Here is a 27,770-nt window from a genome sequence, read left to right on the forward strand (position 1 = left end):
CTGCGTGTGCCATCTCCTCATACAGCTGACCGGTTTGGGTGCCGGATGTCGTAACCCTGTCAAACTGATAAAGATGACAGATAGGTCATCAATATTAAAAAGCCTGGACAAACCCTTTAAAGATTAGCTAGTTGGACCTTTTCGTGTTGAAGATGGACCTAAAAAACATTTCAGTAGAATTTTTCCTCAAAACACTGTGTGAAAACTCACAGATGCTTGAACAATATGTGGAGCTGAGCTAGGCCTGAACTAGCTTTTATTTTCATCCTGAAATAAAAGACTGCATGTCTACTCCCCCTATATCATTTTGTCACCAGCCAGAATAAGATTATGCCTAATGTTGTATAACTGCAAATATTTCATTTTCTAACAGCAAAAAACAAGTGACTAACAATTCATGAGAATTTGGAATCTCTTTGATACATTGCCATTCCACTCTTGATAGATGGAAGATCTGAACAATAGGCTGGATTTCCACACTTCCTCTTACACGGCTTTTATCTTTATTCACACCTTGGTTATAAATATGGCATGATCAATGCCAGCAGTACACTGAAATGTAATGAAAGTCATGAAAATATGTTCATTAGTACAACTGAAGTACACATAAAAAACATTATCTCTCGGTCAAATGTGACCCTACAGGAAGCTGGTCATCACCCCCTACTCCAGAGATGGAGCATGCATGTTTGGTCAAGATGAAGTTGAAATTAGCCATAATGAAAAACTGCTGTTAAAACATGCAATGTTGTCTACCAATCCCTCCTTAACCGCTTGACCCTTGACTATATGTCTGGGCAGTCGGCACATATCTCTGGTCGGATGTTTTAAAAAGTCCTTGTAGAGATAGCAGCTGCATGGTAATCATGCAGCTGTGGGAGCGGGGAGCCCACTGTCAGTGACGGCAGAGTACCCCATAGAGAAGGCAGGGATAGCTTTTCACTGTCGCTGCCTTCTCCATCGCTCTATATACAGCTCTGCACGAGCAATGTGTTTAGAGATCAGGAAGCAGCATTGTGATTGCCAGGAGCTGGGAGTCTGCGTGAGCAGCTGGGTCTTAGCAGACCTAGGTCAGCTCTGTAGTGAAGTTGTACATTGATGTACAGCCTCTCAGAGGGCTGCATCGCCCTTGTAACTGGAGCTACTATGTCAGCCCCAGTTACAGGAGAAATCAGCAATAAATAAATAAGTAATGTTACAACGTATAAAATAAAAAAATAAAAATAATAATAATAAAAGACAAAATAAGAATAAATTATAAAAAAAACGCCACCACAGGCCACACTGCAGCTTCTAGCCCTGCCCCCATAAACCATAACCCATAAATCTAAATGTCTAGAAAGGGGACATAATTAAAAAAATACTTTTACTTGTATATTATGCTGTTACAAAAAGCAAATAAAAAATATGAAAAACATTTTCCCTTTTTTTACATTTTCCTTTTTATAAAAAATAAAAAATACTAAATAAAAATGACATAAAGTCCCACTTAACACCAAAAAAGGGCATAAAAAAAGATTTACATAACCAAACAAAAAATAAAATAAAAAATGTGCCTGGTCAGGAAGTAGGGTAAATGTCCCTGTCTTGAAGTAGTTAAAATAAATACATAAATAACAGTAATCGCTTCTATCCTTATCTCCTCGACAGTCATGGCTGTAATAAGAATGTAAAAATGTATTGGAAACAACTTTTTTTTAATGCAATTTATCTTTATATTTGGGACTGAAAGATCTTTGACAATTCTTCAGTGTCTAGATTATGACATAAAGTACACACTTGTGATATTATGAAATGAATTGCTTACAGATATGTAGCTATAAAATAATATCAGATAAAGCAGCAGATGTGCAGGAAACAAAACAAGGCTGATAAGGAGGTAGGCAGAATTTATTACTGGATGATATTGACATGGCATGATGTATTGGAACGATTAGCATAAACAGGACTTTATAATAGCAATACATGCTAACAGCCGCCACACAAAACTATGGGTGATTCATGAATGCCTCCCACAACCTGCCAGACTTACAATAATTTATGCCAGGAATTGGCGTAAATTACAGTTCAAGCCCTAGCTGGCATAGATTTGAGTTTCTGGTGCACGGAGGGCCAGAGGCATACATAATTTGCTTCTTAATGAATTAGGTACATCTCAATCTGGCACACAGTAGATCAAAACTGGCGTAGGAAACGTCATTCATCATAAATCTCCCCTATAGGCACCATGTACAGAAACCAGCTCATACAGAACTCTTCCAATAAAATTGCTGATAGACAACCATAAAAATAATAGAACCAACGTTTATTTATTATACTCACATATATAGCGCTGACATATTCCGCAGTGCTTTACAGACATTAGCATCAATAGCTCACCGATCTTCTGCTGTACCCATTCCGACACTGGTCCTGTCTCAACATACAGAAAATGCCTGCTCAACCAAGCACAGAGACAATATTCCCATTTCATAGGATATGCCATCACTTTATGATTGGTGAATTAAGGGACCATCACACCAATGCAGCACAGAGACCACTTCACATATTCCCTGCACAAACATGCACCTAGCCAGAAGGAAAGGCTGTGGGTGGGCCACAGAGCAGAAAAGCTGCACTACAACCCCTTCATTCTCAGGATTGATAGGTTTTTAATGATGTCTCAGAGGTCGGACCCGCACTCATTATAAAGTCATGGCATATACTACAGATCATACATCACTTTATAACATGGAAATACACCTTAAAAGGGACTCTACCGTGAACAACATTTCTCTCATATTAACAACCTATAATTTCTTTCTATGTAATTATGTTGTATGTCTTTTTTTCAAAACCAGTAACTTTTTTTTTAAGTTACTTCATGTATTCTGCTTTCTGTCCTGGCTTTTTAAAGGCTTGACTATTCCTCAGAATAGGTCATCAGAATCTGATTGGCGGAGCTCCGACATGAAGGAACCCCGCCGATCAGCTGTTCGAGAAGGCAGCAGCACTCACAGTATCGCCACAGCCTTCTCAGCTTTTCTTAGGCCAGTGACTACACATTCATTGGTGGCCTATAGAACACACTGAGAAGGCTGTGGAATGCACAACAGCTCTGATGCCTTCTCAAACAGTGGATTCCGGGTGTTAGATCCCAACACCCCCCTACGCCGTTCAAAAACTGATGACCTTTCCTGAGGATAGGTCATCAGTTCTAAAGTCTTGGAAAATCCTTTTAACTTACGCCTTTGTTTGGAAGTTTAGCACGGCAGAGAGCCTAGCTTTCTCAGTCAGACCATCACTAAGACCTGAGAGGGAAGGGGATGAGTTACAGCATCAGTTAGAGCATCTTCATCATATTGTTATCCAAATTGTACAACCTAGTGTAATACCTGTGGGTAACATCTTTCCCTCACAGCAGCAGTAAGCTAAATAATAGATTAGAAGTATAATATAGCTAACAGCAATAATATTACTTTTCAAAAAGATAGTACTGCCATAATAAAAAATAAAAACAGCCAAAACATTTTTAAAAAGTTTTCTATACATATTGAGTTTATAAAATACCCTTTCTGATGTATGTGTCCCTTTAATGTATGTGGAAGGTAAATGTATACAGAAATAGAGTTAGCTGTGTGATTTTGTTTAGCTTCAGTATGGGGAAAATTGTTGGGGAAAATTGGCTTCTACCTCACAGTTTTTTTTTTTTTTTTTGCCTTCCTCTGGATCCACTTGCAGGATGACAGGCCGAACTGGATGGACAGATGTCTTTTTTCAGCCTTATGTACTATGTTACTAGTATTGAGCACAACAGTGTGTTAAAAGTAAGAGAAAACAGCTGGAAGATACAGTGCTGTGTCAACTTTCTGGTTTCAATAAGAAAAAAACAAAACTAGTTGGCGTAAAACAGTACTGTTTTATCTTATGTAGCTAACAGAATACAAAGAAAGAAATAAACAATTACATAGCATATTCACATATAGGCTGTAAATATGTGATAAAAAATGTGATGGTAGTGTCCGTTTAATAAGAAGTTGACCAGCAAGTGTATTACTATATCCGGATTTTACTACTAAATGTATATTTTGATGCAAACAGATGAATAATGGAAACTAATTGAATTCTTTATCAACTTTATGTTTCAGGACAGTCTTTAAAATTCACTAGAAAGAACCGTGGTAATCAATACAAGACCAACGTGCAGCTCTAAATGTAAGTTCAACTTCCTATTATGTATAGGCATTCTTTGCCATGTATACATCATTGCCTTTATGACATGGGTCTGATAGATATACAGGTATGGTTGCCCACTGAGACACCAGACAGTATAGTGTTATCCTACTAAGTCACTGTAAGGTCATCACTGTGTAGATCCTATGTGGGAATTCAAACAGAAGAAAAAGTAAGTGAACCTTAGTCTAATAACATACAAGCAGTTGTGTCATGCATGTCTTTAACTGAGCACATGGAGTAAACATCCACAGAGCAGGGACCAAACTAAGTCAACCTTTGTGCTAATGACTTCTCAAAGAGCAAATCTGAAAAAGGTGTCTCAGTCAAAAAGATGAGACTGGAAGTCTGGGTTTTATGGGTGCCATTAAATTAAGGCACACAAAGCTTGGTCACTGACAAATCTGTTATTCTCAAGAAAGACTGATTAGTGGGAACTATGCCTTAATGCAAATAACTTTCAGAAGACCATGGAAAACATGTTATACAGACTCATAGACCAGGAATATGCTACAAAACCACTGATAAAGATCTGGGTTATTACTCGCCCTACGAATGGGCATACTGTTAAAATCACGCCGAAGGGTAATCCTGAAAAAGGTGAGAAAGAACCCAAGGGTAACAGCAAAAGACTTACAGAAAGCTCTACAAATTGCAAAAATATCTGTTTATGTGTCCACCAAGGGCCGATTGGCCATAGACCATATAGGGAAATTTCCGAGGGGGGAGGCGATGCCCAAGGGGCCGCCCAAGCCTTCTTCTGCCGCAGGCCAGGTAGATAATGAGCTCTCTATGGCAATTAGCACTGTGAGAATCAGAAACTGATGTACTCACCAGCGACCACACATGCCCTCTGAATTCAATTGCTGTGGCCCGCATCTCATTTCCTAATCCCCCTGCTCCATATGTTAATCAGAGATAACTGGAGAAGGACAGAAAATGGCAGGTATTAATGACCACAACAGAAGGACAGCTTTTGGGGGAATATATTGTGCTGCACTGTGGTATTTGGCTCTGCTGGGACAGTATTTTGCACTAGTGTGTTGCCCCGTCTTCTGTTAGTTTGTGCCCACCTACAACATGGCCACTTTTAGTTTTTTTTTTCTCCAGGGGCACTTTAAGTTCCAAGTCCTGGTGTCCACCATTAAAAAACACTGAACAATGATGGCATTCATGGATGAACATCACAAATTAAGTCTCTGCTGTCCAAACGGTCTGCCTTAAGTTTGCCCAAGACCACCAGATGTTCCACAATGGGCAGATGAAACTAAAATGGAACTTTTGAGCAAAAATGCACTATGCTATGTTTGGAAACAGCACTCACCAACAACAAAACCTTGTCCAAACTGTGAAGTAATGAGAAAAGGTCATGGTTTTGGACTACTTGGGTGCCTCAGGGCCTGGACACTTTGTGATCAATTAATTCTATGTTGTATGTAAACATTAGAATGTAAGAGCAGCCATCACCGCAAGCTGCAGAAACATTGGGTGATACAACTAGACAGTCACCTGAAAACACAATGAGCAAGTAAATCAACTCAAGAGAAAAAGTAGTATTTTGTTATGGCTCACCATACCCCTACTGAGATGCTGTGGCATAAAGTGGGATATGCATGCAAGGCAACCTATTTTGATGAACTGAAACACATTTACAGGGAGGAATGGTCAAGCACTCCCTTTCAACACTGTGTAAATCTTTGCAGCTAGAAAAAATGTTCGGTGCAGGTGATTGCTGCTAAAGCAGGATCTACAGGTTATTAAAGAGGACCCTTCATCTGTTTAACCCTAGTCTTATTAGGGTCTTGCCTTATAGGGCGGCCCCAACCAATGTCATCGCACTGGCTATGAGCGGTGCGCTCTGATTGGATGCGTTCACAGCCAGGGAGAAAAGAACCGCTCCAGTCTCCGCCTAGTATAACCAAGGCGGCTAATAAGAATATAAGGTGTCGAAATCAACAGGGGACAACAACGGACGAACTGGGTGTCTTTGAAAAAAAAAAAGTGCGATGACATCAGTGGGGGCCGCCCTATAAGTTAAGACCCTAATTAGACTAGGGCTAAACAGATGAAAGGTCCTCTTTAAATTCAAGGGTTCACTCTTTTGCTATTCACCACAGATGTTTACTGTGTGTGCTATTAGCGTAATTAGATTGTGTTGTAATTATGTAATTAGACTGCATATTAGTAATCAGCGCAGAAATCCAGGGAATTCCATAGGGTACATTAACTTTTTCCTGCAGCTGCATGTGTGAATAAAACAGAACTTAATGTTATGCTTGCCTCCCAAGCCCAGTGGGAGACTTGGTCAATGGGCAACCAAGGAGTTGTCATTACCATATACTACTACTAAATAGACAAGAATGCGGTTTGAACGTTAGGACTATTCATGTGCAAACCAGATCCTCACATTTCAGATGCTATTTCAAGGATTACTGGATTATCTATCCTGCAGAAAGTGAATGCTATTCTGTTCTGTTATTATGGTAAGATGCTAGGTAGAGGTGAGGGAACTGATTGTAAAGGAATCATTTTTTTTACAAATTCCCCAAAAGATTCAGATTTTAGTGAATCCAAAACTTTTGTGATTCATTTCTGATGAATCACTCAAAATGGCATCTGCCATTCTACAGATCAGAAGAAAATACTGTAGGACTTATCAAAGAGGATCACATGACCCTGTGTGGCGGTCTGACTGGCGTGGTTGCCCATAATGCCAATTAGGAGGGACTATACTGATGTATCATAGGCACTATATAAGATCCTAACCAAGAAATACATGTGTTTTCTGCAGTTATAAATTGTTCTGATGGGACATCTGACAAACAGAGAAAATAAATCTTATGTTAGTTTAGTGTCCGAGAGTTTAGTTAGACAGTAGCTAGTTGGTTAGATTTATTGACAGAGAGATAGGTTTTAGCTAGTGACAGGCCAGGAGTTGGTGTAGTGTGTCACTGTGTAACCTAGGCAGGCAGCCCGCTAATCACAGTAAGTGTTGCGGCAGCATTTAAAGATATACCACTCAATTGTTCATTTATGTGTATCCCCCCAATGTACATGACATGATTACCAATCACAAAATTGTCACGATATGAATAATATAATGATTATAATAATATGATAATATAATTACACATTTTTCTGAATCACAGTTCCCACGTATTGTACTGGACTCTGTCCAGCTTACCATTAAGAAAATGTTACATTTCATTATAATATTTCAGGTTATCGCGGTCTAGGGTATCTGACAAATTGGTCTACGTCTCTCGATCAGCTGTTCGAAGGGGCTACGAAGATTATGCTGCATCCCTTCAATGTTTACCTGTATGCCGTGGGCAGTGTAATTACAGCTTCCTCTCCCATCACATGAATGGGACGAACATCTCTAATTATCCAAAAATCCAGACAGCGTGCAGATACTCATGGAAGAGGACGCTGATACCTCTGCAAGCAGCAGATGACCCCCGCCAATGTGATACTGATGACCAATCCAAGGATATATCATCAGTATCATGACATTGCATAACCTCTTTAATGGCTTCAGATGATGACTCATCATTATCTCACAAACATAATTCATCCATGAAGCAAATTAATTCACATTACGACATTGTTTTGCATTATTTCACCATTTCAGTAATGATGGGCTAACAAATTCTGTCTCTATTCTTTACAAAAGACACCTGTACTGATGTCTGACGATTTCCAAGAGTGCTGGCAGCTAGATGACAGCTTTTGGCTACAGAACACTATGGAGCAAAATTACTGAACATAGGTGTAGATTTCCTAATTCTAGAGATGGCATAATCTTAGGCGGGCTCTATAGATATATCCCAGATTTATCGCAGTGGCTCAGGCTGGATGATAAATGTGGTGCAGGGATAGACACTTTTCTCTAATTTTACCTATTGATGCTATGACTAAGGATGATACCTTGTCTGAAACGTGTAAGCATCTTCTTGGAATGTTGCTGTATGGCTACTTTACAATTGGCATGCAATTAAGGATTGATTTTATCAGAAGTTCCCAGTCGAATACCTGTGTCTGTAGTGTCAATTATTGCTTGGCGTAGTTTGAGACAGATTTTTACGACAGAATTGTGGTGCAAGTTTGGCACAAAGGTATGTTAGACCACGCCTTTACCTGTAAAGCTACACTCTTTTCACTGTAAGTCACACCCCAAAATCTAGGTATGTTCACATTAGTAAGTGTAGGACAGTGAGTGATAAAAATTATTTGAAAGGCATTAGAGGTAACCAAATCGATTTGGTTCTAATTGAATTTGACGCAAATTTTCCCAAAATTTGTGTAGAAACCAAATATCAATTGGGCAAATTTCCCAAAAAGTTTTTCAGATTAAAAGACAAGAAAGATGAAGGAGGATCCAATGACCCCAGGATGTGTCTGTCGGGGATGTGGTCTGTTTCCGGCATGAGTGCAAAACCCTGTTTTCTGTCCGTCCGAATCCTGGAACTCATGCCAGAAACTAGCCGGATTCCCGACAGGTCCCATTATAATAAATAGGGTCTGCCGGTGCTGCGGCCCTATCCAGGTATGCCAGATATGATGAACTCCGTCAGGCTGTTCTTCTCCAGGAACTTCCTGCTGGATTGCTTTAATGCATTTGTGAAAGTAGCCTTACCTATCACATAGTAATGGGATAAGCTAACAAAATACCATCACTTCTTGAGGGAACCCCTTAGATGCTGCAATCATCGGACCTGATAAAATAGTTATATAAATTTGTATAAGGGGTAAATTTGATCTTATATTTTGGGTCACAAGTGCTGGAATATCAAACTGGATTATCAGATGCTGGATTAAAGGGATTTCAATGTACTTGTTTATAAGTGAGCAAGTAATATAATACTCCTTTTGATGTAGAGACTATCTATCTTCAACTATCTTCATAGAACAGGTTTTCTTAGGTACACACATATAATCTTGTGAAATTAGAGGTAAATGTAATCTGACCTTTTCCCTTAGTTTTACACATTTATAAAATACTTCTCTTGCTTAGCTTCCTCTTATTATACAGTGGGGTTTTCCGGAGACCTTTCCTGTGGTGCTATGAGGAAAAGTGAAGCTGATTTCTTGTACAATATACACCACACATTACCTAAATCGTATCCTCTGCTACTGATGGAACCTATGGCAGCTATTCTCTGGAATGTTTCCTGCACTCTCATAAAGGCATAAATACCATCTGACTCTCTGCTTATGGAATGAAAACAGGAAAGGCTAATTGTTTCAAGGCAAGAACTATTAGTTTTCAAGTACGGAGTATTACTTTCAGGTTTTTTAAATTATGATTACACAATGAATGGGATTATACAATGGGAGAGCTAATAAGAAACTGGAAACACTTATGCTTATTTGTCCTTGGTCTTGCAAGAAAGAAACCCCCCCAAAAAAAGGCATTTTTAACTTTACGCCAATTGAACCAATCTTATTAAAATGTTGCATATTGCTTAATTTTATGACATACTAGACCGTCACCCCATCTCTTTGCAGTTGTACATGTACATCAGTGTTTTATGCACCTCAAAAGTCATAAGTTAATAATAAACCATCAGGTTGTTTAGCCGCTCTCTATGTCCAGATACTGTTATGTGTCACAGAATGAGATTAAAGGGGTTTTCTATATTCCTTGGGTCAAGTCATCAATGTACGGTCATTGGAGTTCCACAGACCCTTCACTGCAGTTCATGGCACCCCAGTATTGCTGTGTCTGGTGCCACAGCTTAAAGGGGTTGGCTTATCCGGGACATTGATGGAATATCACTAGGATATGCCATCAATGTCACATAGGTGCAGTTTCCACCTCTGGGAACCTCCCCTATCCCTAGAATGGTGAACAAAGTGAACAGAGAGCAACCGCTCCTGCACAGCCACCCTCCATTCAACACTATGAGAGCTCTATGAGAGTGTCGGCTCAGCTATTTCCAGCAGTCCTATCGTAGTAAATGCATAGGTGGCCATGCTTGTGTGGCTGGTCTCTGTTTACTTTGGGGACCCCATTCTGAAGACGGGTCCCCAGACCTGAACCTATCTGACATTGATGGCATATCCTAGAGATACGCCATCAATGTCCCAGATGGGCCAACCCATTTAAAGGGAAACTGTCACCATGAAACTCCTTGGATATCCTGGACTTAGAAGTCCATAGACAGAATCACACAGTGATTGGTGGCCTTCCATGTAAAATTCTGTAGACAGACATAGCTATCCATCACTGAACAGGATTCCATAAGTTACAAGTTATACTGAATGTTCCCCATAAAACTAGATATCAATCTGCTCAGCTCTTTCGGTTCTATAACATGGTGCCTGCAAAGCAGACTCCATCTTTAACCACTCTCAATCCCACCTAAATAGGCTGAGGAGCAGTACCAGGCACAGCTATAGTCGTATGGATGTTGCAGTGCCAGGTACAGGAACGATGGGGCCACAATGCACCACTGATCATACATTTCATAATCTATTCTAAGAATAGGTTGTCAAGTCAGGGTAATATCAGGTTTAAAAGTACTACAACGCAGTGCATGTATGTCAGCATGACTACCAACATGTAAAAAGTAAAATTCTGGACATTTTAGTCCCGCCCCTATGACCTGGAACATCTATAAAAGGCCCATGTTTGAGTGGGGGCATGAATGGGTCCGCACCCATTCCGGATATTGCGGAACCGATGCTGACCCAATCCACGGACGTGTGAATGGACCCTTAATAAATGTGCCCCAATGGGATTTGTGTATATAAACTAGCTTACACAAAATATGAGAGTGTTGCCCAGATCAACCAATCATATTTCCACTGTAAGTTGATCTGCTTGGTTGCTATGGAAATCTACTCCACTTTTTGTCCACACTGTTTTCAATGCATCAGGCCTAGTGTGCACAGCATGCCCGGCAGGACAACATATGGTTAATTGTCATGAACGTGACCTATTACAACATAGATCATATAAAAATATCTAGCAAGATCAGTGCTTGACAAATAATTTGCTACCGTAGTTAAAAAATATTGCTAACTTTAAAAAAAAGACTTTCTGCATAAAAAGTCATTCAGCATACTGTCCTGAACAAAAATAAACTAAAAACCCCAGTTAATAAAAAATGACCCATTTCCAGCAGACATTGACTTACCACAGAACGTACGCTAATAGGCATACATCCTGCTCAGCTGACTCTTCACACTTGTACAGTATATGAGTGTGTCACACATGGGAAGGATTCAAACTTACTATTGACTTCATTCTATATGTTTGGTCAGATTCATCCCTGAGCTGCGGCTGTAAAACTGAGAGGGTCCTAAAAACTGTAGGTAACTTATCTACACGTATTTATTGCAATTGCTTTACAACACTAAAGGGTGTATAAAGGCCACTTTCACGCTCGCATTTTGGGCGGACCTGTCATGGATCTGCAAAAACGGATCTGTTACAATAATACAACCGCATGCATCCGTCATGAATGGATCCGTTTGTATTAAAGGTAACATAGCCAAGACTGATACGTCATGAACTCTATTGAAAGTCAATGGGAGACGGATCCTTTTTCTATTGTGCCAGGTTGTGTCAGAGAAAACGGATTCGTCCCCATTGACTTAAATTGTGTGTCAGGACAGATCCGTTTGGCTCAGTTTCGTCAGACGGACAGCAAAACGCTGCAGGCAGTGTTTTGGTGTCCGCCTCCAGAGCGGAATGGAGACGAAACGGAGGCAAACTGATGCATTCTGAGTGGATACTTTTCCATTCAGAATACATTAGGGAAAAACAAATCCATTTTGGATCGCTTGTGAGAGCCCTGAACGGATCTCGCAAACGGAAAGCCAAAACGCCAGTGTGAAAGTAGCTTAGACAACTCGATCAGGCAGAAAAGCTCTCTTGCTGAGGAGACCACTGCTATTTTATACAGCGATCTCCTCAGCAACATGGGGAGGAGTGATCACTATGCCATCGCTCGGCTCCATGCTGTACAGTGGTTTGCCGACTGCAGATCATAATCAGACACCACAATCTGCCGCCGGCAAATCCTGATCAATGTCATGATCCTGGTCGAAAACAGCGATCTGCTGCCCAGGAACAATGATAATGTATGGGGATAAGCGATCACAATAGCCATCCATACACGTACTGTGAAGGAGATTACTTTATGTAAATGCAGCGGTCTCCTTCACTGAACGAGCATCCGACTGTCGGGAAGAACACAACCCTTTTAAAAACAAAATACTGACAAGGTACTCATGGACTGCGTGTGGATCTTCTACAATGGCAAATGTAGAGTCTACAGGCAGGGTCAGACTGGCCCAACAGAGTACTAGTGGATTCTCCAGTGGGCCCAGTCTATAAAGCCATAACGGTCCCCAGAGGTGCAAGAGAAAAATTGCATTTCAATCTTCCATTTGAGACAATCACTAGACACTAGGGTCTGTGTTTTAGGTTGTGAATCAAATAGACGTTATCAATATTTTTATATAAGGGTTGGGTCCTGAGAGTAAGTCCCTCTGGTGGGCCCAAGAAACCCCACTCTGATGCTGCCTACAGCTAGTATTACAAATCCATAAGTAATGTATTCTGTGCATATTCTGTAATGTTTCTAGGGTAGAATATCTCCAGAATGCTGCATGCTATGATTTATTTTTTATTTTTACTTTACATGGAATCTATGTGCGTAAATTTGTAGGCAAACAGAGGTACACTAATCACAGAAGACTATATTTCATGTTATTTACCTGTCCTGGATCCAGTACCACGTGCTGCCTAGCTTCTCTTCTCCAGCCTGACTAGTTTCTTCTCCTGTGGTGTGCACCTATGACATTACACCACCTGGGTCATTTAAACAGTTGACGGTACACGACCTGATAATTCAGGTTGGTCCACACACCGGCCGCCAAACTTTTCTACAACAGCCTTCAGTAAGCAGTTCCCTCAGCTCTGCCACACCAGCCTCCAGTTAGAATTGAGCGATTTGAGTGCAAATAAATTTCACCCGAATCGAAAGTGCTCCAAGTGCCCTCAGTGACAGTAACATATATGGCTATGGGTAAAAGCATCGCAGAAGTTCGTAACAAACAGATTTTTGAAAAAAACACACTGCCTTGTAGAGTTTTTTTTTACTTTATTGTATTTAAATAGTCCAAAGATTTACTTTTTGGTGGCCAATGCATGAGGGTTTCCATACCGGGTCCCACTATAGTTAATGGGCTCCGCTGGTGAACGGCAGTATCCAGCTATGCCAGATACAGTGAACTCCGGCAGGCTGTTCCTCTGCTTGAACAGCTTGCCGGATAACTTTATTGTTTATGTGAAACTAGCCTAAGGGTCCTACTTCGAGTGGCTAGTTTCACATCTGTGGCAGAGCCTGCTGGAGTTTTCCAGATCCGGTGTTGCCGGATACTGCCAATTGCCAGCTCAACCTCATTGACTGTAATGGGGTCCAGCAGAGACCTGGCTACTACCTGGCAAATATCTTGAGAATCAGCCAGACAAAAATTGCCCACAATGTCTTTTGTTCGGCCAATTCCTGGCATTCTCTGCCGTAACACCTGGCAGCAGCTGGGACCAATCCTTAGAATAAAAGAAGGTCTTGGAGGTCAGATCCCCATTGATCATTAAGTAGTACTAGTGATTTCCCATTACATTCTAACAGGGGAATACACCTTTGAAGAAATTTTACTGTATAAGCACTGGCTACTTCTTGTAATAAAAGGCACATTATATAAGATTCTTTTAGCAAGCATTGCTTCTGACTGGGCCATCGGTGCCTAAAATGATATCCGTCTGCATTACTTTATCAATCCGTTTTCCAGGTTCAGTTTCTTTACAAGACACAAACTTTAGTTTTTGACCTTGTGAGTAAGAGATCCTGACTGTGTGTAAAATTGATGCAGAACAGATGCAATTTGGTCTTCCTTTAAATCCCAAAGAAATAAATAGGTTCTGTCGAAGGAATCATTCCGTACATTTTTCAGAGAAATTACGTGTCAAAACAACATCAGGAAGAACGCCAGTTCTAAGATCAAGCATGTAAACTGACCTTAATCTGAGAAAACAAAAAGAAACAACTGGTCTAATATAAAGCACCTAAAATATGCCCCCCTGCAGTGCTGCTCTTCCAGAACATTTTTGAGCAGAGCATTTATCAATGGAAACTTAATTGCAGTTCATTATAACATACAAGTCGTATAAGTATAGTTGGTTTCTGAGATCAGTTGTATTCTACACGACCCTGTAGTGATTTTCAACATGTGAAAAACCCTTGTTTTACATTCACAAAATGTAACTGAGTGAGGCAAAAAAGAGGGCACCATGACAGGAACCAAAAAGGATACAGTGGTGAGTACAAAATTGACTGCACGTGAAAAGAGCCTGCCATTACAAAATGCAGCACAATCAGGCGGCATGTTATAGAGCAGGAGGAGCTGAGCAGATTGATATATAGTATTGTAGAAAAAGATTCAGCGAGAATTCTGTGCTAAAGACAATGTTCAAGGTTTTGAGACTGTGCCAAGAATATATAGGTCCTTTATTGGCACAGCCTAGAGCATGCTTGCATGACAACCCATAGTAGATACCACTGCACAGCGCAGCGGTTTCTGCAGTGGGACATGCAGCAGATTTTGTCGTGGACAAAATCTTACTTCTGAACATGCCCTAAATCTCTGCTTTTTCTGAGTTAAGTTTTGTATACTGTGCCATCTTATCAGTGACTGACAACTACCTCTGTATACAGGGCCGTCTTTTAATATTGATTGGACTCTGGGCAAAAATTTACTTGGGCCCCCTGGATCCCGTCTTCCGACACCCTAGCAAGCAATCACGCCCTCTACCACAACACACACAAATTAAAAAAAATACACACACCTGGTAGAGTACAGTGAATGACTGTAAATACTTCCAGTTCTGAAGACTCCAGTAGCTCAGGATCAGTGCTCTGGGCTCAGGCTGGAAGTGGGCACCGCTCTGCAGGAGGGAGACTGGGGCTCGGCTCACCCTAGTGTTACAGTGCACCCCAGCACCCCACAGTATGCAGTATAGCACCCTTTAGTATACAGCACCCCACAGTATGCAGTATAGCACCCTATAGTATACAGCAACACACAGTATGCAGTATAGCACCCTATAGTATTTATGCTTGCATTGAACTGCCAAGAAACACTTGAAATTACCCATGAATGTGTACTAACTATTATTTTAGAAAAGGAAAAATCTATAGCTTATTTAACTCTGAACTTGAACTCTATAAATTCCACAAAAGGTATACAGAACAGCATGACACTGCTGTGCCCTGCACATGTGGTATGCTGGAGGAGCACTGTGAATTGTCCCTGCAGTGGAGGCTGAGGACACGGTGGAGGATAAGGAGGCAGAGGCGGACATTGTCAAAGGACCAACGGCATGAGAACGTGGAGGCAGAAACAGCGTCACATGGCCAAGTTGCTGGTGTGGCTGTGCAGGAACCAAATTCACCCAGTGGGCCATAAAGGACATGTATTGTCCCTGACCGTAGTTACAGCTCCACACGTCGGCACTGCGGTGCACTTTGGCAGACACCGACAGGCTCAAGGACTGGCCCACCTTCTGTTTTACATACAGTACAGACCAAAAGTTTGGACACACCTTCTCATTAAAAGAGTTTTCTTTATTTTCATGACTATGAAAATTGTAGATTCACACTGAAGGCATCAAAACTATGAATTAACACATGTGGAATTATATACATAACAAAAAAGTGTGAAACAACTGAAAATATGTCATATTCTAGGTTCTTCAAAGTAGCCACCTTTTGCTTTGATTACTGCTTTGCACACTCTTGGCATTCTCTTGATGAGCTTCAAGAGGTAGTCACCTGAAATGGTCTTCCAACAGTCTTGAAGGAGTTCCCAGAGATGCTTAGCACTTGTTAGCCCTTTTGCCTTCACTCTGCAGTCCAGCTCACCCCAAACCATCTCGATTGGGTTCAGGTCCGGTGACTGTGGAGGCCAGGTCATCTGGTGCAGCACCCTATCACTCTCCTTCATGGTCAAATAGCCCTTACACAGCCTGGAGGTGTGTTTGGGGTCATTGTCCTGTTGAAAAATAAATGATGGTCCAACTAAACGCAAACCGGATGGAATAGCATGCCGCTGCAAGATGCTAGCTGTGGTAGCCATGCTGGTTCAGTATTCAATTTTGAATAAATCCCCAACAGTGTTACCAGCAAAGCACCCCCACACCATAACACCTCCTCCTCCATGCTTCACGGTGGGAACCAGGCATGTAGAGTCCATCCGTTTACCTTTTCTGTGTCGCACAAAGACACGGTGGTTGGAACCAAAGATCTCAAATTTGGACTCATCAGACCAAAGCACAGATTTCCACTGATCTAATGTCCATTCTTTGTGTTCTTTAGCCTAAACAAGTCTCTTCTGCTTGTTGCCTGTCCTTAGCAGTGGTTTCCTAGCAGATATTCTACCATGAAGGCCTGATTCACACAGTCTCCTCTTAACAGTTGTTCTAGAGATGTGTCTGCTGCTAGAACTCTGTGTGGCATTGACCTGGTCTCCAATCTGAGCTGCTGTTAACCTGCGATTTCTGAGGCTGGTGACTCGGATGAACTTATCCTCCGCAGCAGAGGTGACTCTTGGTCTTCCTTTCCTGGGGCGGTCCGCATGTGAGCCAGTTTCTTTGTAGCGCTTGATGGTTTTTGCGACTCTTTCAAAGTTTTCACAATTTTTCGGACTGGCTGACCTTTATTTCTTAAAGTAATGATGGCCACTCGTTTTTCTTTACTTAGCTGCTTTTTTCTTGCCATAATACAAATTCTAACAGTCTATTCAGTAGGACTATCAGCTGTGTATCCACCTGACTTCTCCACAACGCAACTGATGGTCCCAACCCCATTTATAAGGCAAGAAATCCCACTTATTAAACCTGTCAGGGCACACCTGTGAAGTGAAAACCATTTCAGGTGACTACCTCTCGAAGCTTATCAAGAGAATGCCAAGAGTGTGCAAAGCAGTAATCAAAGCAAAAGGTGGCTACTTTGAAGAACCTAGAATATGACATATTTTCAGTTGTTTCACACTTTTTTTGTTATGTATATAATTCCACATGTGTTAATTCATAGTTTTGATGCCTTCAGTGTGAATCTACAATTTTCATAGTCATGAAAATAAAGAAATCTCTTTGAATGAGAAGGTGTGTCCAAACTTTTGGTCTGTACTGTACGTGTGCAGGGCTGGTACTGCCTTTTTGGGAAAGAAATGACGGTTTGGGAGTCTCAACCTCCGCTCGGCACATGCCATCAGTTATCTAAAAGGTGCAGAGTCCACCACTTGGAAAGGGAGGGACTGCAGCACCAGCAACTTGGCCAGCAGCACATTCAGCTTCTGTGCCGTTGGATAAGTGCACGCATACTGTTGTCTCTTGGCAAACGCTTCAGTGATCGATAGCTGAGGGAATGACTGACAACGAGGAGGAGCATTCAAGAACCACTGAGTTGCTGGTCAAGACACGACCGATAGATGACACTGGGAGATCAGGCCTCTCGCTGCGACTCCTGTTGCCACACTCCCTTACTCTGCAGCGACCTGTGCCTGAGCCAGAAACATGTAGGCCTCTGCCACTCCCCTGTGCAGGGCCTGGCACTTCTCTGTCTGACATACTGTTAGATCAAATAAATAATAAGGAAATTAACCACCCCAAAAAAGTCTGTGATTTTCTCACTTTACCACACAACATCTAATAAGCCCTATTTTTTCCACTAATACAGCTGAACGGCAAATGGTCCTTTACTTTTTTCCACTTATACACGCCACAAAAGGCTTTAGAACATATAACTGCACCGCTAAACGGCAAATAATATATATATTTTTTGCCACTAATACACGCCAAAAAATGCTTTAGAACATATAACTGCACCGCACAAGGGAAAATAAGACATAGAAATATTTCCTTGTAATAAACCCTGTTAATGGCAGTATCAAACAGTACTTGCACCACAATAACAAGAACAGTTTGCTGGAATTACAAAGCTGTATAATGGCAATTTGGATCCGCAGTGCAGCAAGGTGTAATAGGATTGTTCCTATTACCCAGGCTGTAAACTCCCCTACTGAACCCTGTTCTCCCTCAATACTGTGGAATGATTCCTCCCTATCCTTTCCCTGAACTTCTATACAGCAAAATAAGAGTTTTAAAGTATTTTCTACCACTGTCCCTAGCGCCTGCTGACGTCTCTCCCTGCACTAAGTACGCTGGAAAATGGCTGAATCCAAGATGGCTGAGGCTAATTATAGGGCCTTGACATCACAGGGCTGGCTGGCTGCTGATTGGCTGCATGCATGCATTGCATTGCATGTGACCCCTCGTTCCCAGAGTTCCTTGCTCCATGTCCTAACACATGCAGCAGCCATTTTAGGACAAAAATGTGATTTGTTAACACGAAGCGTGAGGAAATTCGTATTTGGTGCAAATCAAATTTTTCCTGAAATTCCTCTTTGATTCGCTTACCATTATCTATGATGTTAATTGGGTCTTCAGGGAACATCTACTATATTATCTGTTGTGTTACATAGGAGTGCAGGTAATATCCATTACGTTATCAATGTGTTATCTGTAGTGATACATAGGACTGCAGGTGACATCTGCTATATCTGTTCTCTGAAAGTTATCACTGTGTTATCTGTGGTTATACATAGGACTTCAGGTAGGTACAGAAGTGACAGGTTATGACCATGGTATTAGCATACACAAAGTAAGAGAGTTAAGGGCCCTTTACACGGGCCGACAATTGAACATATTATTGCTAACCAGCTTTACCAGTAACATTCATTAGTGACGATCCTGCGGTGTAAATGCACCACCGATTATCCGATGAATGAGTAAAACACTTGTTCATCACAAAATTGTATCTTTTGTGCAGCTCAAAAGATCATGGTTTCCCAGTGGCAGATTATGCTGTGTAAACACGATCTGCTGCCGGGAAACAACGAGACAGTACGGGGAAGAGCGATATCATTAGCGATTGCTCCTCCCCATACTCTGGAGAAGCTGGAGATTGATCGATGTGTGCAGCGTGCTGCGGTTTTTGTCCGGCTGATTCTCAGCATATTTGCCTGATCGCGCTGGATCACCGCCAGACCCCAATATACTTAATGGGTACGGACGGCATTCCCATAGCTTCCGGCAATGCTGGATCCAGCAGGCTGCTCCCTGCCGGAACAGCCTGACGGATCAGCAAACGCAAATGTGAAACAAGCCTTGGGGAATGAGGGGAGGAAGAAACAAGATACAGCATGGAAGAGTTTATTTCTACTTGTATACAGATCAGTGACTGAGAGAGTAAAGCGTAACTGTCATGTTTTCTCCTGCTGCAGCAGCATTGTGCATAAAGCAATCTTTAATTTCTTCACACGCCACTGTTTTCTTTGAGCTTTTCCCTTAGTTACTAGTGTTGAGCGCAAATATTCGAATAGCGAATTTTAATCTCGAATATCGCCACTTTGAGAATTCGCGAATATTTAGAATATAGTGCTATATATTTGTTTTTTAGAATATTCGTCATTTTTTCCAATCTGAAGTCATGATTCCTACCTGCTTAAGCCTCATGCATACGACCGTTGTTGTGTTCCGTTCCGCAAAATGGGGTTCCGTGATCCGTTTTTGTTTCCGTGTGTCTTCCTTTATTTTTGGAGGATCACCAGACATTAAGGAAAGTAAAAAAAAAGTCAAAGTCAAGTTTGCCATGCAAATGATAGGAAAAAAACGTACGCGGATGACAATCTTGTGTTCCTCCGCGTTTTTTAACGGTCCCATTGACTTGAATGGGTCCGCGAACCGTTTTCCGTGAAAAAAATAGGACAGGTTATATTTTTTGGACGGACTGGAACCACGGACGCGGATGACAAACGATGCATTAGCCGAGTTTTCAACTGACCCATTGAAAGTCAATAGGTCCGCAGAAAATCACAAGAAACGGAACAACGGACACGGAATGAAACAACGGTCGTGTGCATGAGGCCTAAAGTTGCTTATGGGCCAATGACTCATTGGCCCACAAGCAAGAAGCAGGGAGGAATCGTGTTCAGATGGAAAAAAATAGCGAATATTCTAAAAACAAATATATAGCACTATATTCTATAGTGCTATATATTTGTTTTTGACCCACGCCTGTATTGAGGGCGCAATATTCACATATTACGCAATCACCTTAAAAAAGAATGTAGAATATAACAAATATACAAATTCGTGAATATATGACGAATATTCTACAAAATATTCACAAAATATCACTAATGCTCGTCAGTAGTTACGGCTGTTTTGAACCCTACAATATGAGGATCTTCGCAAGATGGCTCCTCTGACAGTTCTCTGAGGCCAAAACTGCCTTCCCTCACTTCACATACAAACTTGCTGTAGCCAGCAGCTCCCTGCCAGCCAATCAGATTGAATTACTGAGAGACACGCCTCCTCACTCTGAAGCCTAATGCAGGCAATGCCCCTCTGTCTTCTGTTTACACTAAAGGGAAGACAGAAAAGCCCTAGCAACAGTCTTTTAAGGGACCAGTGGAAAGGTAGAGGGGACATTAATGAAGGCTGTTATTATAAAGTAATTACAGATCTTATTGCAATCATTGACAGACTAACTCAGTTATACATGCCTAGGACATGCTTAAAGGGAATCTGTTACCTGCAACCTCCCTGTCCAACTGTTTGCATCCACACACAGTTGTGGTTCACCAGATTAAAGCTCTGTTTATCTTTTGTTGATCTGAGCAGCGAGAGAGGGGCTTGGCCACAAAAAGGAGTGGAGCTTAGGTGCAATGAGAGCAATAATGAATGTGATGCCCCCATTGCACCAAACGCCTAATTTACATATTAAGAAAAAGTATCAAAACTCAGGAATGGAGCCTCTGATCAACAAAAGAAAAGCAGGTGACCAGCAGCTATGAGTCTATGCAAATATTTTATCTTTCCTTTAAATGTTTTTTCCATCACTAATATCTATGGTATATCCACTCCATCTGGCATACATGACTGATCAGTTGCGGTCTGACCAAACACTCATTAAAGAGGACCTTTCATCAGAATTAAACTTCTAAAGTAACTATACAGGCATGTAGAGCGGCGCCCAGGGACCCCCCTGCACTTACTGGTATACCTGGGCGCCGCTCCGTTCTCCGGTAATCGCCTCCGGTATCTTTACAGTTAGGCTCCACCTAGGGGAACCTGCCGGCGCCTCCTTCTCCCATGCTGCAGCGCTGGCCAATCACAGCGCTCAGCTCTCTCTCAGGCTATGAGCTGAGCGCTGTGATTGGCCAGCGCTGCAGCATGGGAGAAGGAGGCGCCGGCAGGTTCCCCTAGGTGGAGCCTAACTGTAAAGATACCGGAGGCAATTACCGGAGAACGGAGTGGCGCCCAGGTATACCAGTAAGTGCAGGGGGGTCCCTGGGCGCCGCTCTACATGCCTGTATAGTTACTTTAGAAGTTTAATTCTGATGAAAGGTCCTCTTTAAAGGGGTTTTTCAAGATTCTGATGGCCTATCCTCAGGACACCCGAGAACCCTGCCGATCAGCTGTTTGTAGAGGCCGCAGCCTCCTTGCAATGTGCCAATCACAGCGCTGTCCACTGAATAGTGGCTGTGTTTGGTATTGCACTTTCATTTGAATGGGACTGTGCTGCGTCTAGGCCATGTGACCAATGAATGTGAAGACACTAGCATGGAAATAGGCCGCTGTGCTCACCAGAGTATTGCAGCCTCTTCAAACAGCTGATCGGCGGGTGTGCTAGGAGTCGGACCCCCATTGATCAAATATTGATGATCTATCCTGAGGATAGGCCATTAATTAATATCAAAACCTAAGAGAACCCCTTTAACCTGTATTCATATATTGGATTCACTATAATGGAGAGTGAATGCACATTTCTAGCTACTTTTTTCTCAAGTAGGGGACGCTGGTCAGGATAAAATAAACACATGAAAGTGTACAGTATGCACATTATCCTATGTGACTCCTCTTTCATGGTATTATACTCCTACAGGAGAAGGAAAAGTAGAAGGGAGTTTTCATACAGATTCCATTAACTCTTATAGTCTGTTGATCACAAAAAAAGACAAAAGGGTGTATGACAGATGACCTGGGTCAGGTGCAGGGCATTTTGCCTTTGAAGCTGCTTTCCTATATGTAGAGCCAAGAGTTCTCAGCTCAGAAGTGCTGTTAATTGGAAAATATAACAATTAATAACTGTCAGCAATGGGTGTTATAAGGTAAAGTGGGTGGTCATTTTTCTACTGAAGGAAATTGGAGTGAAAGTAAAATTATAAAATCAGATTTTATTTCTACAATTTTATAAATGTATGCTTTAAACGATTTAATGAGGGAATACTGTGATATGAACGAGGGAATACTGAATTCCCCATCAACTGTATGCATAGTGTTACACATTTAAATTGACTCATATTCTATTTTTTGCAATATCCCTATAGTTTACGTTATATGGGACACCATAAGTGAAAATAACATTATGAAAGAGCCACCCATTACTAAAATATAAGACCAAGCTGAATAACCAATCCAGTTTTTGTCAGATCAGATCTGAAGAATAGCCCCATTATGTGTAACCAGGATGTACAAACTTGAGACAGGCCGCAATGTTTTCTTTTGGACAACAGAGGCTACCGTCGTAGTATCCTTCCATGAACAGGATTCCTGTTCACTATATAATTAATAGTGGACACATGAACCAAGGTTCTATAGGTCGTTTTCTCTTTCCCTTGAGTTCTTTCTCACCTATTTCAGGATTCTCTGTTGTTCTCTTGGAGTGATCTTAACAGGACACAAACTGCCTGGGAGAGTAGCAACAGTGCTGTAGATAACGTGTCTAATTGTGGATTGATGTACTCCTAGAGGCTCCTAAAGGCACCTTTACACTGTCCGAACATCAGGCAGACTATCACTAATAAGAATTCATAGGAATTACCAGATCAACGAGCAAAACACTCTTTCTTCAGGCAATAGGGTTGTTGGTGGAGTCACCTAAATCATTGTTTGCCGGCAGCAGATTGTGCTGTCTAAATGGTCTCTGGTGCCAGCAAACAATGATTCTGTATGGAAACGAGTGATGGTATTAGTGATTGCGCCTCCCTATTCTGTGGAGATCGCTGCATGTAATCTCCTTCACTGACAAGCAGACGATTGTGGGGACAATCATCTGCTCAACTGGGCAGTATAAAGGGGCCTTTAGTCTTTAGCAATTCTTTAATAGCCTTTGAATGCAAACGACTCAGAACCTTAGGTTCTAAGTAATGACCTGCCAGAGGATCACTTAATGCTGGATATTCAGCCTAACACTATGCACTGTCATGTTTCTTATATAAATGATGCTGAAATTATCTGTTATGTCCAGTTTTGTATAGGACTGCAAGGAAACCTAATGCAATACCGTAACACACATCACTATAAAAATTAAAATGCCTTCACATCACAAAGAGGTGAATGAGATGTTGAGCTCTGTTCCATCTGTACTTCATCCATTGTATTGCATTTGCGAGGGTGCTATTATTTAGCTAAGGGTGAGAAATACTTTGATGTAGTGTCAGAAAAGCTTCTTCGACTCTCCCACTTTAGTGCGCGGGTGCTAACTACTTCAATGTGCGTTAGCATAGCTCATTCATGCTTTGTAGTTCACATCCAGATCATGAACTGAGCTCTGAGACAATAGGAAAGAACTCTCTGGGAAACAGACACTTTTACTGACAATGTTCATTGTGATGAACCTTCTAGACCTGAGAATTTTATCACCAGAACCCATACTCCCAAAAGAACGTTATCAGTATGCCATTGTGCGGTTTGTCACAAATAGAAGGAAACACTGGAAACCGGTTAATAATGGGAAAAATGTAGAGTTCACAGCACAGGTATGTTATATATATGTAAGGAGGTGGCTAATTTCTAAAGTTTCTTCAGACATCCATTGATTTGCCAAGGCAAGGATTGGAAATTTTGACCTGGCATATTACATTTTTGCTGCCAGTAGTAAGTCATAACCTACTCTAACATTTATGGCACTTTTATGATTTGCAGATTCAACTTTTTCAACTTACTTATTGGTTGTAAATGTTAGGCTCGACTCTGCTGTCGGGGATTCCATCAAATTTCCTGCCATATTTGAGGCCAACAATGGAGCAGCATGTAGAACTATTCTTGATGTGAAACTGATGGAAGCCTCCATTGACCTCCTTCTAATTCAATGACATTCACTGGACATAATTTGAACCCTATTTGCCATAAGTACAGGCAGATAACTAAGTGTCTGAGAATTCTAATTTGTATCTCATGTCTAGATCAACTTGCAGGATAACAGGCCGAACTGGATGGATAAATGTCTTTTTTCGGCCTTATATACTATGTTAAATCCTGTAATGCTTGCATTTTTTGGGGGACAGGATACATTGAGCTGCATTCATTCAGGGTGTCTTTCTGGAGTTGTTCCTTTACGTGTCTTTACATGTCAGATATTAAGCCTACCATACACAATCAATAGCCGTTGGTCAAACGATCAGCCAGGTCTCTCAACTCCCTCATACACATACAAGCCGAACGTGTCTGTGTATTTAATGGACAGAGTAGAGAAAGCTTCTGCCAGACACTTCTTGCAGTGGCTATCTCTCTGGAGAACAGAAGGGTGAGGCGAAAATATTAATTTTACTCCCCCAATGAGTGAGAGTTGGAAGGTCCCCATACATATTAAACTGTCGGTGGAACCACCATTCTTGGTGTGTTTGGCTGACCATACACTAATGTGTATGGGGCCTTTACAGTAAGTAAATGGTGTTGCGGCAGGCCAAAGGTCAGCCACGTGATGATCGTTGCCTCGTGTTCAGGTGAATGACGTCGACGGAGGAAAATGACAGAAGTCTGAGTATAGTTCAAAACCTTGTCAGGACCCTAAAGTGAAAGTGTCCTGCACCCTTTATTTATACACAGTTCACAGGGTGTAACCCCTCAAAGTAAAACATGATTGGTTTACAGACATTTCAATAATGGCTTTTGAATCCATCTATTGATTGGTTAGTTATTTTTCAAGTTTCACTTTACAAAAAATGTGTTAACTAATGGGTTTAGAATTTTAAGCAAAAGAGGCAAAATTACAAGGAGTAGTACAAATGTTATCTTATCTTAACACACACAGTTCACTTCTTCTATAGTTTTCTTTTCAAATGTCAGCAAATTATATCATGTATACAGATAAAATGAAAATCACTTTTATATCCATAGTAGAAGCTGGATAATTTCCTTAACATTTCCCTCCTTTTTTTCATTTTTCTGTTCACGTGGTAGACGTTTTCTTCCTTCTGAAGGCTTCATTGTATCATGTGTGTCTTGCTAACTACTAACCTGCCTAAACAAACAAATGACCCCTTAGACAGCCCGTACTTCACAGAGTATACAGATAAGCTGCATAGACCATGCGATGCAAGCATCGATTCCAGCCTGTCTAGTAGTTGTCATTTGATTAAGCATACATTTTATTAAAACCACATACTACACACAAACACACTATCTAAGTGGATGACAACAGCAACTAGGGATACATCGCAGCACAGGAGCTTCAGACTGTCATCTCCAGGGCTGTTGTGTCATCTATTTTCAAGGGAGGGAATTTCCCCTACTGCAATGAGAAATACACAACATTAGTAATTTCCAAGCAATTAGCAGTATCAAAACCAGGCCTATCACTACCACTATGGGCTTCAGTAAATCAGAGATCATATTGTTGAACCAGACACCTATAGACCCCATCCAAGAGAAGGGGTTCCATCCTTCTTTAGCTATGTCTCTAGCTTTTTGTTGCAATTCCTTTACCTTATTCATGTGGGCCTCTATGGGATCATGTGAATCTTCAACCCAGGTGCAGCATTCTTCTCCTATGATAGCACAAGTCCCACCCTCTATAGCTAGGAGGTAGTCTAAGGCCATCCTATTTTGGAGAGCCACTTTCCTGACTTGTGCCAGTTCCTCATTAAGGGCATGGATTGAACTTGTGGTCTCATTAATAATTCCATCCATGATATTTGCATATTTGTTTAATTTATTTGCTAACTCAATTCCCCAACCTGTCCAAGAAGGGAACCACATCCAGGCTTTATCTGCTGATGTGAATAACTCTCGTTTGTTTCTAGTCATCCCAAGAAGAGTTTCAGGGGCATCAGTAAGTGAAATGTTTGTGCGTCGTCTGATGGCTGGGACAACTCTTCCTATGGTACAGTTGCCCCATGCCCCCATAGGGAGCCATGAGTAGGCTCTGTTACCACAAATGTAATATAGTCCTTGTTTCAGGACTTTGGGAATCATCCTGCCGTGATGTCCCAGCCATCCCTGAAACCATATCATATTATCATACAATTTCGTCTTACAAGTCCATTTGTCCTTGTCCTTCTTTTCTGGACAGGCACACCTTGGGGCACAAGAAACTTTCATAGTTGGACAGAAACACAAACTATTACAGTTAGTATTAACTATGTCACATGAAGTCTTCCTAAATTCCATATTGAATATCAGAGTAGCATTTCTACAATCTGTTTCCCCCACATATATCTGTGGTAAACTGACAAAACGGCCCTTTATCTTAGCTATATGGTTCACAAACATAGGCCCCAAACATATAGTGGGCGGAGAGATTATACCAGTAATCTCTAAGTATATCCCTTGATCAGAAACAGCATTATGTGAGGTGTGATCTACATCTATTTGAACATCATAGCTATAGTCTGTGAGATTCAAATCATTCATAGAGATTGGAACACCTATCAGAGGGATTCCCTTGTAGTTGGCAGGGATATGAGAGCATATCCAACAGTCAGTAGTATTCAGCTGCTTGGCAGTCTGTTGATGTAGTTGCCAAATGGAATTTGTATGTTTTCCTCCTTTCACCTGCGCACAAAAACATAGAATATAAAGAAACAGGCAAGGCATTGCATGCATTGTGATGGTCTACTGATCCACGTTACTCTCACAACTGGTTGGATTTACAACTGTAGGGCTGCTTTCCTGTTCGTGACTGTCTGTCTTCAGAACCTTTTTGCAGTGACTTGCATGGACCCAGACTGGTCTCCCGTTCAGCTTGACGGCGGTGGGTGTGGTCAGTTGCACCTGATATGGACCGTCAAACCTTGGCTCCAGGGTCTTTCTTACATGCCTCTTCAGGACTACCCAATCTCCAGGAACTAGAGAATGTGTACCTTCAAGAGAATTAGGATCTGGTATAGAAGAGAAAACACGTGAATGCACCTTTGACAGATGTTCATGCAATTCCACCAAATATGAAGTCAGGGTAGAGTAGTCTGCTTGCAGCTGCTGTGGAAAATATAACCCTGTCCTTGGTGCAGAACCAAACAAAATTTCAAACGGACTAAGCTTTTCTTGTCCAGTAGGAGTAGTGCGGATGGCATATAATACTACTGGCAAAGCTTCTACCCAGTTCATAGAACTGTGTGAGTCTAAATACTTTTGCAATTTTAATTTAATTGTCCCATTAAGTCTTTCCACCTTTCCGCTGCTTTCCGGGTGATAG

The 27,770-nt window shown here is 41.4% G+C and overlaps 1 protein-coding gene across 2 annotated transcripts in view; it reads left to right on the top strand.

Moving 5' to 3' along the window:
* LOC122920463 (lysophosphatidic acid receptor 1-B) overlaps window positions 1-27,770 on the top strand; it is a 154,889-nt gene that overhangs the window by 39,742 nt on the left and 87,377 nt on the right. For both annotated transcript variants that reach the window (XM_044269984.1, XM_044270009.1), the window contains exon 2: window positions 4,128-4,194. The gene's annotated coding sequence lies outside the window, so the exon portion shown is untranslated. The remainder of the gene's footprint in view (window positions 1-4,127; window positions 4,195-27,770) is intronic.

This window comes from Bufo gargarizans, chromosome 1, assembly GCF_014858855.1.
Source record: "Bufo gargarizans isolate SCDJY-AF-19 chromosome 1, ASM1485885v1, whole genome shotgun sequence".
NCBI classification, from domain to species: Eukaryota; Metazoa; Chordata; class Amphibia; order Anura; family Bufonidae; genus Bufo; species Bufo gargarizans.